This window comes from Haemorhous mexicanus, chromosome 31, assembly GCF_027477595.1.
Source record: "Haemorhous mexicanus isolate bHaeMex1 chromosome 31, bHaeMex1.pri, whole genome shotgun sequence".
Classification (NCBI taxonomy): domain Eukaryota; kingdom Metazoa; phylum Chordata; class Aves; order Passeriformes; family Fringillidae; genus Haemorhous; species Haemorhous mexicanus.
Genome location: NC_082371.1, coordinates 415,745 through 430,127, shown reverse-complemented (window position 1 = coordinate 430,127; position 14,383 = coordinate 415,745). Strand labels below are relative to the sequence as shown.

The 14,383-nt window shown below is 55.4% G+C and overlaps 1 protein-coding gene across 1 annotated transcript in view; it reads right to left on the bottom strand.

The window, feature by feature from the left end:
* LOC132340336 (Fc receptor-like protein 3) overlaps positions 1-14,383 on the bottom strand; it is a 377,484-nt gene that overhangs the window by 323,412 nt on the left and 39,689 nt on the right. The window lies entirely within an intron of this gene.

Below are 14,383 nucleotides of genomic sequence, written 5' to 3'. Positions count from 1 at the left end.
TGACAACGGTTCTGGGAACCTGGGTGGGGAGTGACACCCGTGGGTGACATGTCCCTGTCCCTCCCTCACCCTGTATTAACCCCCTGCCCATTCAGTGCGCACAATGTGGGGGTCCAGCACCGCCCTCTCCTCCAGGGGGGTCCTGTTGGGATAAGGGTGGGTCTGGGTGGTGTCTGGGGAGGGGGAAAAGGGAGTCCCAGCCAGAGCCCCCCACTCACCAGTCCTGGGGCTTCCTGGCAGCTCCGAGAGAAAAAGGAGTGGGTGACCGTGGGGACACCGGAACCCCTGAACCTTCCTGGAACCTCGGCATCTCCAACCACCCACGGGACCCCCAAAATCCCCACTGAAGCCCCAATTCCCACAGGATCCATGATCTCTACCTCCACTCTGGAGGCTTCCCTTCTGTCCCAGACCCCCACCCCCCCCATTGTCACCCACCCCGGTGGTGCCACCAGTGACAGCCCCCAATGACAGCCAGGAGCAGGAGCAGGAACAGGAGGGTCCTGCCGACATTCAAAGCCACTGCTGGGGACAGAGGGGGACACACTGGGGTCACCCTGAACCCTGGGGGTCCTGAACAACCCGGTGACCCCGTGTGACCCCACCTGTGACCCAGGGTGAGCGAGGGGTCGCCAACAGGTCCAGCTCAGGGCTGAGTGCCCGGAACACACAGTGCCCATCCTGTCCCAGCTGGTTGGTGGCCATGCACTGGTAGGTGCCTGAATGTCCCACATCGATGTCCCTGAGCTCCAGGAGGAGACCCCAGGCCACCTTCTGCCCGTTGTGCAGCCAGGTGAAGGTGACAGGGGCTGAGCTCACCTGCACCTAGCAGCGCAGGGTCATGTTGTCACCTGCACACACCTGGTGTGACAGGAGACTGGGGAGTGATGGTGGCATTGGCCACAGGCACTGTGGGGCAGAGACAGGGCTGGCACATAGCGAGGTGGGATGGGGGTGCTCTGGGTGAGGTCACCCCCAGCCCAAGGGTCCTGCTCACCCAGCACAGTGACATTCAGGGGGTCACTCTTGGCCACGCTGTCCCCGTCGCTGACCCGACACCGGTACTGGCCGCTGTCATTGTCCCAAATGTGCCGCATCACCAGGTGGGGGCTGGTGAGCAGCAGTGCCCCCAAGCCCTCCTGGTGCTAGGAGAAGGACAGGGGACCTGTCCCCTTGGCCACTGTGCCACAGGTGGTCCCTGAGTGTCACCTGTCCCCCGGGGGGCTGCACTGACAGGGACACCCCCGAGAGCAGGACCCCTGCGTGGGGCAGAGGAGGGATTGGGGACACAGAAGGGGCAGGGGGGAACAGGAGGAGAAAGAAGGGTGTGGAGCAGGGGCCTTGGAAGGGGTGGGGAATCCAGGGTGGTATGGGGAGGACGAAGAGGGATAAAGAATCAGGAGGGGGAACTGGGCAGGCATGGAGGAAACCAAGAGGGACTTTTGGGTAATTTTGGGTGACCCAGGGAGGAGTAAAGGGAGGGAAGAAGAATTCAGGCAGTGTTGGGGAAACCCTCAGAGGATGGCGGGCTTCCCTGTCCCCATCCTTGCACGCACTGAGTACTGTCACTATCATGCTCTTAGATGTGCTCCTCTTCGACACCAGATTGGTCACCTGGCCCTCGAAGAGGTAGTGGCTGCTGTGGCTCAGCTGCAGAGGGGACAGGGACAGCTTGGTGCCATCGCGGAGCCCCCCCAGTTCCTTCCCCTCGTGGTAGAAGGACACCTTGGTGACGGTGTTCTGTGAGCCTCGGCAGCGCAGTGTCACCATGTCCCCCTCCAGCAGCGCCCACGCTGGCACCTGCAGTACCAGATTGCCTGGGGGATAGAGGGGTCCTGTCACACCTGATGGCACCGGGACCCCTCACTGGGTCACACCCAGGGTACCAGGGGTTCCCAGGTCACACAATTTTTCTCCCACACTGGGATGCTCTGGGATGTCCCCAGAGCAGGGGACAGTCTCTGGTCACCTAGGAGGTGACCCATGGAGCAGAGCCCACCCAGAGCCCTCAGGGTCCCTACGGGTGCCAGGCTGGGGACACCCAACCCCCCCTCACCATTTAGGACTGTCACAGAGGTGCTGTGCCTGGTGTCGGGTCTGTCACATTGGTAGGTGCCACTCTCAGTGACAGTGATGTGGTCAATTCCCTGCTGCCTCCAGGGCCCCCCATCCTGGTACCTGGTGGTGGCACCGGCGGTCTCCGAGCCCTAGCTGGTCAGTGTCACCCGGTCCCAGTTCACTGCTGGCATCCAGGGGAGCTCCATGTGGAGCTGGGTGGTCTGGGCACCTGCAGGTGACAGGGGACACCAGCCTGCCAGGGCCAGCGTGGGGCTGGGGATAGCGGGGTGGGGCCATGGCATCCCCCAAGGACTCACCAGGGAGGCCGAGGGTCTGGGCTGGAAGGGAGAAGGAAAGGGCTGGGTGGGGTTGGCACTGCAGTGACAGAGGCACTTGGGGTACTGGGTGTGAGTGCTGTTCCCCAAACTGTCCCCGTGGAGACAGCAGTTCTTGAGAAAAAATGCGTGGGGGTGGCCCCCAAAAGATTTTGAAAGGCAGAGGGACATGTCTGTGTCACAGCCACCCATGCACCACATTCATGTGGCACAGACACCTTGGGAACAGGGACACTGAGTCCACCCTGGGCTGAGGTAGAACATGGGGACACTGTGGACACCCCAGACACGAGGACACCACAGACACAGCCCTTGCTGGGCTTGGAGTCACCCCAAAATCTGAGGCACACAGGGAAGGGACTGAGACCCCTGTGCCCAACAAGCCACTGCCCATCCCTGGCACCCCCATGCCCCTCACATTGAATGTGGCACTCACATTCATTATGTCTCCCCATCCCTGTGACCCCCATCCCAGTACTGACATTCCCCAGGATCTCCATGGCCCACCACCCTATTCCCAAGGAACCCTCTCCTGCTCATTCCATCCCCTGAAATCCTCCTTCCCCCAGAACCTTGATTCTCTCAGGACCCCCATTCCCACGGGACCCCCCACTCCCCCACACATCCCTGGGGGTCTCTGTGTCCCTGCCCCACACACCCGTGGGTCAGGTCCTCCCATTTCCTGGCTCAGCCATCCCAGGCAACACTTGATGCCCAATTGGTTGAGACAAAATTATGCATCCATAGAATAAAAGCAGAACTCTTTCCCACATCATTATTTTCCAAAAAAAGTACAAACTTGGCAAAAATCAAACTGACAAGGTATAAAATGTTCTGGTTTCTAGAATCCATTGCTTTCCCAACAAGTCACTCACAATAAAAACACAAACAAATCACAATGAAATGAGACTTTTATTCTCTTTAGCAGCCCCTTGTGCATCCCACAGCAGTGTATGTTTGTGGAGAACACAGAGTGTGGAATCTCCCTGAGTGTCCAACAGCTCCATGGGATTGTTCCCTGCCTGCTGGGCAGCAACCCAGCCCCCAAGGGAGCCTTTTGTTGCACCATATTTAGAAACTCTCCCCATTCTCACCCTGAAACTTGATTGGCTTCCCATGGAGGATGGGGATAAGCTCTGTCCATCCTTTGGACAGCGCACAGGAATCTGTGGAAATGCCCCTGTGTGCCTCAGGCTCTGATTCTCTGGTAAATCCACTCCAGCCTGGCCTGAATTCCCCTGCCTGGACACTCCCTGCTCCTGCTGTGACACCCCTGTTCCCCAGCCCCTCGTGTGCCCAGTATTTCCACCCTTTTCCATCACTTCTGGTGTGCAAATCCAGAGGCAAAACATTCTTTCTGGAAGGTTCCAAAGGGCTGCAGGTTTTGTTCAAGAAGGAGGGTCCGGATAAGGTTGTTGAGCAGATTGTTGTGGGATTTGCAGTAGTGATGGGGCTCTCTCAAACCCTTACGAAGAGGAACAAAATGATCAATTATTGCATTTCTGGACTGGTTCCCTCACAGCTGCCCTTGCAGGGGTGGTTTCCAGCCAGCCCTGCTCTGAAAACCATCAAAGGCCCTTGCAGAGCCACTGCTTGGACTCTTTTGGGTTTTGTGCTTCTTGCAGGGCTGAGCAAACCACAGGCAGGCCTTTTTCCCCCACAGAATTCTCACCTCTGCAGCAGCTCTAAAGCTGCCAGAATCAAAGCCAAGGGGGTTGGGGGCACTCTGAGGTCCTGGCTGCCAAATGGGGCTGGCCAGAGCAGGGTTCGGCAATGGCCACCTCTGTGCAGTGGGGCTGGGCCATGGCTGGTCACACCCTTGGGTAACCACTGGCTTCAAGGAGCAGGATTTTGGGAGATCCTTCCTGCCCAGGGCTCCATTCACCAGCTGCTCTTGTGAGCTCAGATCCTGCAGGGGACGAGCAAGAATGGAGAAGCCTGGACACCACAGAGCTGCCAGGCCCCAGGACAGGACCCCCTTGCCCAGACTGTGTCACCCTCTGACAGCATCCTCCCAGGATGGGAGTCCCCCAGATGTTCTCCCCCAGGACAGAACCTGCTCCCCTCCTGTGATAAAGGTGTCAAATGGCCTCTTCCTTCTTCTGCAGGAGAGAGAAAGTGAAAGTGTTGGGGGGGGGCACAGCCAGACATCCCCATCCCACACAGCCTCCCCAGCCCACCCTGCAGACCCCTCACCCCTGCTTGCCCCACCCTGGGCTTCCCCGAACTGCTTCCCTGCTCAGGTGCCCCCTATGATCACCAAGGCACAAACTGGGGGCTTGTGAATTGGAGGGGTTAAATGATAGAAATGGAAAAAAAAAAAGAGGGAAAAGCCACTGGGGTGTGGGGACACAGACCCAGACTTTCTTGGAATCTACTTGTGGTGACCCTCCCAAATCACCAGCACCTGGTGGGGGCTGTGCTGTTCTCTGGATCACCCCAAAATCTGAGGCACCCAGGGATGGAGCTGAGACCCACAGGCTCACCCAGCCACTGCCCATCCCTGGCACCCCCATTTCCCTGGGAACTGAACCATGGGAGCCCCATTCCTTATGTCCCCCCATCCTCTCTGCAACCCCCATCCTAGTACTGACATTCCCCAGGATCTCCATGGCCCAGCACCCCATTCCCAAGGAACCCTCTCCTGTTCATTCCATCCTCTACAATCCTCCTTTCCCCAGAACCTTGATTCTTCCAGGAACACCCATCCCCCCTGCACCCGATCTTTAGCAGGGTGACCACATCCCGTGACCCCCAATCCCTGGAGCCCACGTTCCCCTGGGACTCCCATCCCTGAGTCCCCCCAACCCTGGAGACCCCCATCCCCGGGTCCCCAAACCCCCTGAGCCCCCACTCCTGGGAACCCATGTCCCACCTTGTCCTACCCAGCTTTGACCCATCCTGTCCCCAGCTTGTGGACACCCTTCCCCCACCAGGTGCCAGCTACGCATGAGGGCGAGACATGACCTCGCTTCCTTCCCCTCTGGCCAAAGAGCCACCAGCGAGAGAACAGCCACCCCTGGCAGCGAGTGACAGCCAGTCCACATGGCTGAGGACACCAGGATGGCCGGGAAGGTGGCGCTGCTCCTGTGGGACGAGTGCCCTGGGCATGGGGCAGACACCCCGGGGATGGGGAGGGGGCACAGGGGGGCTTTGGGGTCCCCTGAGGTCCCCAAGGGCAGCAGTGCCAGAGCATGAGGTGGCTGGAGCCATGGGATTGCTGTGGGGAAAGGGGAAGGGGGACAACATCGTGGGGACAATATTAGGGGGACAGAGATTTGGGGAGGCATCATGGGGTTGGTGTGGGTGACCTGGACCAGCACGGGGTGGCCGTGGCATCCCCAGTTCAGGGATGTCCACAGCGTCCTGGTGTCCTGACTGAGCAAGGGCTAGACAAGGTGTCCCTGTCCCCAAGGGGTCCATGTCACACAAGGACACTTTGGGGACAGCCCCCACACCCTGTACCCCATGTGCCTCTGTCCGTGCAGTGCCACCCCCACCCAGCCCTGTCCCTTCTCCCTTTCAGCCCAGACCCTTGGCCTCTCTGGTGAGTCCTTGGGGGATGCCACAATCCCGCCCGACTGTCCCCAGCACCGCGCTGGCCCTGGCAGGCTGGTGTCCCCTGTTAGCTGCAGGTGCCCGGACCACCCAGCTCCTCCTGGAGTCCACCTGGAGGCCACTGGTGCTGTGGGACCGGGTGACACTGACCTGCCAGGGCTTGGGGACTGCCGATGCAACCACCTCGTACAGGGTCGGGCAGCACTGGTGGCAGCAGGGAATTGACTGCCTCACTGTCACCCTGAGTGGCACCTACATATGTGACAGACCTGGAACCGGGCTCAGCACCCCCGTGAGACTCTTAAATGGTAAGGGGTTTTGGGTGTCCCCAGCCTGGCATCCACGGAGACCCCAAGGGCTCTGGGTGGGCTCTGCTCCATGGGTCACCTCCAGTGTGACCAGACCCTGTCCCTTGCTCTGGGGACATCCCAGAACATCTCAGTATGGGGGAACCTCGTGTTGGAATTGGTGACCTCTGGTGTGCTGGGTGTGACCCAATGGGGGGTCCTGATGCCATCAGGTGTGACAGGTCCCCTCTGTCCCCCAGACTGTCTGGTGCTGCAGGTGCCGGTGCGGGCGCTGCTGGAGGGGGACACGGTGACACTGTGTTGCCGGGCGCAGCAGAACAGCACAGACACCTCGGTGTCCTTCTACCACAAGTGGAAAGAACTGGGGAGAGTCCGCGGTGGGACCGAGCTGTCCCTGTTCCCTCTGCAGTTGAACCACAGTGGCACCTACAGCTGCAAGGGCCTGGTGGGATCCTGGGGGGGGAAGAAGTCAGCAGGGGTGACAGTGACAGTGCAGGGTGAGCACCCCAGAGCACCCCAGTGTGGGAGGAGCCCATGTTGGAATTGGGGATCCTTGGTGCGCTGGGTGTGACCCAATACGGGGATCCCCATGGAAATGGGACCCCTGGTGTGACAGGACCCCCGTGTCCCACGGCCCAGTTAGAGTTGCAGGTGCCAGCGCAGGAGCTGCTGGAGGAGGACACACTGACACTGAGCTGCTGGGGCTGCCAGGACAACCCGGTCACCGGAGTGTGATTCTGCCATGGGGACAAGGAGGTGGGGAGGTCCTTCAATGGGGCCGACCTGTCTCTGTCCCCTCTGCAGCTACACCACAGCGGCCACTACCGCTGCGGGGGCTGGGTGGGCTCCAAAGCATCACTGTGGGCACAGTCGGCGCCACAGACAGTGACAGTGCACGGTAAGAACCCCCACGGCTGGAACTCCAATCTCCTGACACCCCCTGTTACAATCTGTCCCTATGGACAGGTTTCGTAGACGTTCTTTTAGATTGATTTCAGGGTGCAAAAAACCGACATGGTACAAGGGGGATTTGCAGGTTAATCAACACAATAGACTTTATTAAAATAACGACAGCAAAAATGCATTGGGGAGAAATAAAGGGAAAAAGGGAAAAATAAGGAAAAATAAGAAAGGGAAAGGAAAAAGGGGGGGTTATAGCTACCAAAATGTGAGAATGGTGGAGGTCCTTCGGTATCCAGCCGAAGAGGTTCACCAGGTCACATCCCAGGGAGATCTCAGAGATGCAGTCCATCTGGACTCCAATTATACCCTTTTCAATGAGGGGGAAGGGGATTATTTCGAAATCAAATCTATTGTAAAGAATAGTATTTGGAAAGGGGGTACACACAGTCCACCTTGCAACGAACGAAAGTCATTGTGTTCGTGGTTCAGTGCCTGCACCTGCAGTCATCCATCTTGCTTTGGTCAGCTTGCCTCCCCCCGTGCACCTCCCCTGGGCTGGGGGCTCCAGTCCTTGAAAAGTGTGAGGGAGGCCTTTTTTCACATGGGGATTTCTTGGGGTCTTCTCTGGTGGAGAGGCTTCTGTCATCTCAGCTTGTCTGTCAAGGTGGTTGTAGATGAACAAGAGAGGTCTTCTGTAGGAGACCACCCAAAAACTCAGGGAGGAAGAGTCCAGCCAGGCCAAGAGGTGGGACAGTTTCCAAGATTATTGTTGTGAAAAGGACACAGTGCCTCCTTCGTTTCAACATGCTCGGTGTAGCGTGCAGGGAACTGCACCTGTGGAAACAGCAACGCTTTCAGGTCATGAAACTCCTTGGCTTGGCGTGTCCACTGTGGCTAGGAAAGGGACAAAGCGGTCTTCTGAGCAGTCTCTCAATGACAGTTGTGAGGCAGATGAGGGATATTTCAGACAGACTCTCACACCCCCAAAGCCCCTTCCTAGCGGACTCAGAGTCACAGTCCTCACCTCCCCTCTCCTTCCCAGAGCTCTTCTCGGTGCCAGTGCTGGAGGGTCCTCCCGAGCCAACCGAACGGTCCCCCCTGACTCTCAGCTGCCTCAGCATCCCCAACCCCATGCGGCCCCGAGCCCCCCTCCTGCACGTGTTCTAATGGGACGGGCAGGTGGTGGGGGGCCCGCAGGGGTCCCTGCAGCTTCTGGTACCCGCTGGCGGGGGCCTCCCACTCGGGGAATTACAGCTGCCAGCTGTGATCCGAGGGGCGGGTCCGTGCAGAAGAGCAGCGCCCGGCTCCCCGTCACAGTGCGCAGTGAGTGCGGGGAAGGGCACAGGGAGCCCACAGACACCCCCCGGATCCCCTGCCTGGGTGCGTCCATGTCTCCCTGACACATTTCTGGGGTCCCTCCGCCTCTGCCCTGTGTCCCCTCACCCCTCCGTGGTGTGAACCCATCCCCGACATCCCCCACCACGCCCATCTCCGTGTCCCTATCCCCCCACACCATCTGTCAGCCCCTCCCTGTGCCCTCTGCCCTGTCTCTGTCCCCACAGTGCCTGTGGCCAATGCCACCATCACCCCCGGTGCCCTGTCACACTAGGTGCACGCAGGTGACAACATGACCCTGCACTACTCAGTGCAGGTCGGCTCAGCCCCTGTCACCTTCACCTGGCTGCACAATGGGCAGGAGGTGGCCCGGGGTCCCCTCCAGGAGCTCAGGGACATCGATGTGGGACATTCGGGCACCTACCAGTGTGCTGCCACCAATCAGCTGGAACAGGACAGGCACTGCATGTTCTGGGCACCCAGCCCTGAGCTGGCACTGACGGTGACACCTGGCTCACCCAGGGTTGCAGGTGGGGTCACACGGGGTTGCCGGGGTGTTCAGGATGACCGCAGTATATTCCCCTCTGTCCCCATCAGTGGCTGTGAATGTCAGCAGGACCCTCCTGTTCCTGCTCCTGCTCCTGGCTGTTATCGGGGGCTGTAACTGGTGGCACCACCGGGGTGGGTGACAGTGGGGGGGGGATGGGGATCCTGGAGTGAGGGGAAGCTCCCAGAGTGGGGGCAGACATCAGCAGCACCCAGGGACTCTGAGGTGGGGAAAACGGAGCCTGCAGTGACCTCAACTGGGGGATCTGGGGGGATTTGGGGGGAATGTTGAGGGTCTTGTTTGGGCTCCAGGGCCATCGCTTGGTGGGTTTTGAGGAACATTGGGGTGGCACAGGGAGCTCCTGGATCTTTTGAGGATCTCCTGGAGAGATGTGCAGGGATGTAGGGGGATCTTTCTGGGATCCTGGGGGAGTTTGGGGGTGCCCCTCCCTGCCAGACTTGGTGTTCTGGGGGCTCAGAGAATGGTGGACAGCAGGGGGTGTTGGGGGCTCTGCGGTGATGCAGAAGTTCTGGGGGGTTCAGGGGTGCTTGGAGTTGCCGGGGGCTGTCTTTTTAGCTGGTCAGAGTGACCCCGACTAAAGTTCGAAAGTTCCTTTTCCCAGCCCGGTGCTTGAAGAAAAAGTCAGGGCTCTTCATTTTTTCGGTCTCAAGATTGTTTATTGCATCTTATCTATAAGGTTCTTTCTCCCTGTCCAGCCGAGATCCGTTTGGCAGGACAGCCAGAGGCACTCCCCCCTCCTCCAGGGTGGTGTTATCTTTATATACTACAAACTACGTGTACAATATTTACAGTTATTTTCCAATACCTATCATCTATATTAGACAGTGAGTTTCTACTTTAGACCAATCTAAAAGTGCCAACATCACCAGACAAGATGGAGGTAGAGAAGAAGAAGAAAGGCTAGACACGCCCAAATCCCTCCATCTTGTCACCAGAAACCCCTATACCAAAAATCCTAAAACCTACATTTAGACTCTGTAATTATTTATTCTTACACTATTTACACTATTGTGGCTTTTATCTCTTTCTATAAAGGTGACAAGTTATTCCGTGGTTCATAATCGAACCCACTGGTGTTCTGGGCTGTGTGCCAGGGTCTCCGAGCCCCCTGGCAAGGGTCCCAGGAAACTCTGGACTCCCAGAGGGATGTCCTGAGTTCCGACAGGAGTGTCCAGGAGGAATCAGGTGTCCAGTGGGAATCGGGGCTGTAGGGGGGATTTGGGGGTCCCGTGGGTGGTTGGAGATGCCAAGGTCCCAGGCAGGTTCAGGGCTCCCAGGCACCCCTTGGTCATCCCCTCCGCTTTTCCTTGCAGCTGCCAGGAAACCCCAGGACAGGTGAGTGGGGGGCTCAGGCTGGGACTCCCCTTTCCCCCTCCCCAGACACCACCCAGACCCCCCCTTATCCCCACAGGATCCCACCAGAGGTGAGGGCACTGCTGGACCCCTAGTCGTGGGCACCGAGTGGGCCAGGGGTGAGTACAAGGAGGGACAGGGACACGTCACCCATGGGTGTCAACTCCCAACCTGGTCCCCACAACTGGTATCATTCTCAGGGGCCCCACGGGTGTCCCCCAGCCTTGCCCCACATCGGGATCCACAAGTGACCAATGTGGAGCTGTCAGGACCCCAGGAGGGGCAGCAAGACTCCCATGACTACGATGACGTGCTGTGACACTGGAGGCACCGGGGACACTGGGGGGCTTCAATTCCCCTCAGGTGTCTCTTCCTCTTCTTCCCAGCACCCCACGGGACTCCTCCTTCCCTCTTCCAGTGCTGGGGGAGCACATGACCCTTTTCACTCTTATTGTACCCAAAATTCAGCTTTTGATTAAACTGTGTGATAAACAAGGCTCACTCATAAAATTTGTAAATGTTTAATAACAAATAAAAGGGACAGTAAACAGCCTGCTGGGTGCTTGGCTACTGCCAGAGGCACAGGGTTAACTACAACAATTCTTCTTACTGAGACAGAGTAAAATTTTCCAGGCTCCAGGGTAGAAATCCATTTTGATTTAGGTTAAATGTACATCTTTTAGTTAAGCCTTGGAATCTTAGCTGTTTAATCTAAACTCAGGAAATTTCTTCAGTAAAGGGCAGAGATAAGGTGGGGGAGACAGGTCAACTTGGCCTAGGAATTCCTTCTGATAACAAAAGAACTAGCGCTAAATGTCACGCAAAGTCTGTAAAATTAATATGTATGACCATATTATGAAATTGTATGCATATGTATTTGGGAAGAAAGATAAAAAGGGGACCTGAAGATCCCAGAGGTACGCATGCCTTTTAAGGGGAGTAACCTGCGCATGTGTCCAGCGCTGCAATAAACATACTGGCTTTACAACTTTTACAAAGTTGTGGAGTTTTTGATTTTCTCCGCAAAACATTACACACCTTTTCATTTTATTGGTTAAATACATACCCAGGAGGGTTATACATATTCAAACATTCTCTCTAGTTTACATGTTCTGGGAATCCTTTGCTTGGTTTGATCCTAGATTCATTTTCATAAAGTTCATGCCATCCTGCAGAGTAAATTTATATATTTTATGTCCTCACAAGCCCCCCACCCCGTTCTGTGGTTTGAGAGTTCTTGATAAATGAAGGGTCAGTGGTAAATCCCACTTTGCATTCTTTCTTTTGCTGTTTATTTACTTGCTTCTTTTCAATGTGTTCTTGTCATACAGGTGAGATACTCCACCAGTACATTAAATCAATATCAGCTATTTCACAAAATTATCTGAGTTATTCTCACCATTGTCACTTAGTTACACAAATAAAGGCATTAGATATTTCTGCAACGGTTAATGTTATAATACACAACACATTGTCTCTATCTGGACATTTTGGGAGAGCCTAAACTATAACATATTTATCACACTAAAATGTATATTCTACCCAGGGTTAGGGTAAAAAAGCTGACAAACTGTAGTGCATTAAAAGCCGTTAAAAAGATATTACAAACTGTATTATACCAAAATAATTAGCAAAAACCAATAGAATAGTGAAAGCCAATGACTGCATAGTCATTCATAACAGGGGAAAGGTGTATTGAAGGGTTTATTTCACATCCCCTTATCCTGCTCGGATTTTGTCAGCAATAAATTCAATTCAAATCTCTAAATCCAAGGCAGTTTTACCCGTGACAGGGTTTGATGAGTAATCTTTCCTGGTCCTTGTCTCAGCCCAGGAACCCTTTGCTCAATTTTCTCTCCCCATCCAGGTGTGGAGGGCAGTGAGAAAGTGGCTGTGGTGGGTGCAGGGCATCTGGCCACTGTCCATCCATGGCAAGGCAGGGAGGAGGAGAAGGGTCCAGGTCAGGTTATTGAACACATTAGTGTGGGATTTGCAGTAGTACTTCTAGGGCTCTCTAAGAACCTCACCAAGAGGAACAAAATGATCAATTACTGCATTTCCGGACTGGTTTCCTCTCTGCTGCCCTTGCATGGGAGGTTTCCAGCCAGCCCTGCTCTGAAAACCATCAAAGGCCCTCCCAGAGCCACCGCTTGGGCTCCCTTTGGGTTTTGTGCTTCTTGCAGGGCTGAGGAAACCACAGGCAGGCCTTTTCCCCCCCCACAGAATTCTCACCTTTGCAGTAGCCCAAAAGCCGCCACAATCAAAGCCAAGGGGCAGGGGGGACCCTGAGGTCCTGGATGCCACCTGGAGCTGGCCAGAGCAGGGCTGGGTAATGGCCATCCCTGTGCAGTGGGGCTGGGCCATGGCTGGGCCCCACCCTTGGATGGCCACCCCAACCACATCAGCCACTCTACAATACGTATCTCAATCCCAACACTAACAAAATCACAACATTTAATCAACAATATAATCAGTAATGTAATATCCATTTATATAATATCCAGGGAAAGTCAACTTCCATTCACTTGTTTCTCACAATACATAGCAGTAAAGAACTGGTATTCCTGTTCCCACATCTTTGCCTAAAAGCCCCATAATTTAAAAGTTATAACAGCTCATAGAGAAGGAGGTCGTATTTTCCATTCCAAGGGAGGTTCCCAACCTTGTTGAGCTTCCTTGACAGAGCCGAACAAAGAAACACCATTTCTGCCAATGTAACCAAAGAGCTGCATTTTTGTCCCAGGAGTAGGGAACCAGGTTCTGTGCCCCCTTGGAACTGGGATGGGGAAGAGTAAACCACTTTACTGGGAGCAGTGGGAGGGGGATTGCAGAGCCACTAAGCACAATGGGGTTAAGAGGAACAAATCTGATTTTGATTTATGACTCAACATGTGCTACCCATGAGGTGAAAAATGACTCTGTGGGTTGACCATGTGCTGGGAACCGTGTTCCTGGTGAGGCTTCACGCAACAGATGATCAGGGGAGAGAAAGCTTCAGTGATCGAGCTGTGAGTGACCCCCACTGGCTGGTGGGACAGATGCCTGGGAAAAATGTCTGGGAAGAAATTCCCGGAAATCGGGCTGTGGGAACGGCCTTTGCAAATAAAAGCAGCAAACTGTGCCACAACAGGAGTGTTTTGCTTTGGGTTTCTTGGAGGGATCAGGGGCTCGCTCAGAGGGTCAGCTTGGCCCTCCTCCCCTGTGGGATTCACATTCTCTGAACATGGGAGAAGCAGTGAGACAAGCAAAGAATGATCCAAACAATTCTTATCTCATTTACTGCTGCTGTGTTGTTCACAAGTGGAATGCATTGTGGATGATTGTTTACCTGAAAGGAATTTGTGATTGGATTCTGGTGTGAGCCTTTTGATTCACTGACCAATTGAATCCAGGTGTGTGTGTGTCGGGACTGTCGGCAAACAATCATGAGATTGTGTGCAGTAGAGTGCAGTTGAGTGCTTGGAAGATTCAGTTTAGGTGTAATGTAATATACTATAGAATAATATAGTATAAAAAAGTAATTAATGAGCCTTCTGAAAAGATGGAATCAGATGCACCATTCCTCTCAGACGCTGGGCAAAAATATCACTGATAATCCCCCTTCTCGCCTTTTCCTCCCAGTGGTCCTTCTTCCCTGTCCACACCCCTTTTTCCCTGCTTTGCTGCTTCCTTGAGGCAGCTCATTCCTGCTCATCCTGGAGATTCCTTCATTGCCTCCCCCAACGGAGCAGATGCTGCCTGCACCCACCTGCCTCCTCTGCCGCATTTCCCATGCTGCCCACAGCACTGAGCCTGCTGCACCTGCCCACCACAGCACCAGCCCACGGCAGCCAGCCCAGAGCCAGCAGTGCCACAGCACTAGCCCGCAGCCAGCCCGCAGCAGCCAGCCTGCAGTCATCTCTCGCCGATGCCAGAGACACGCAGGTGCCATCACTTGCTGATCACACCCAACCATTCACAAAAGC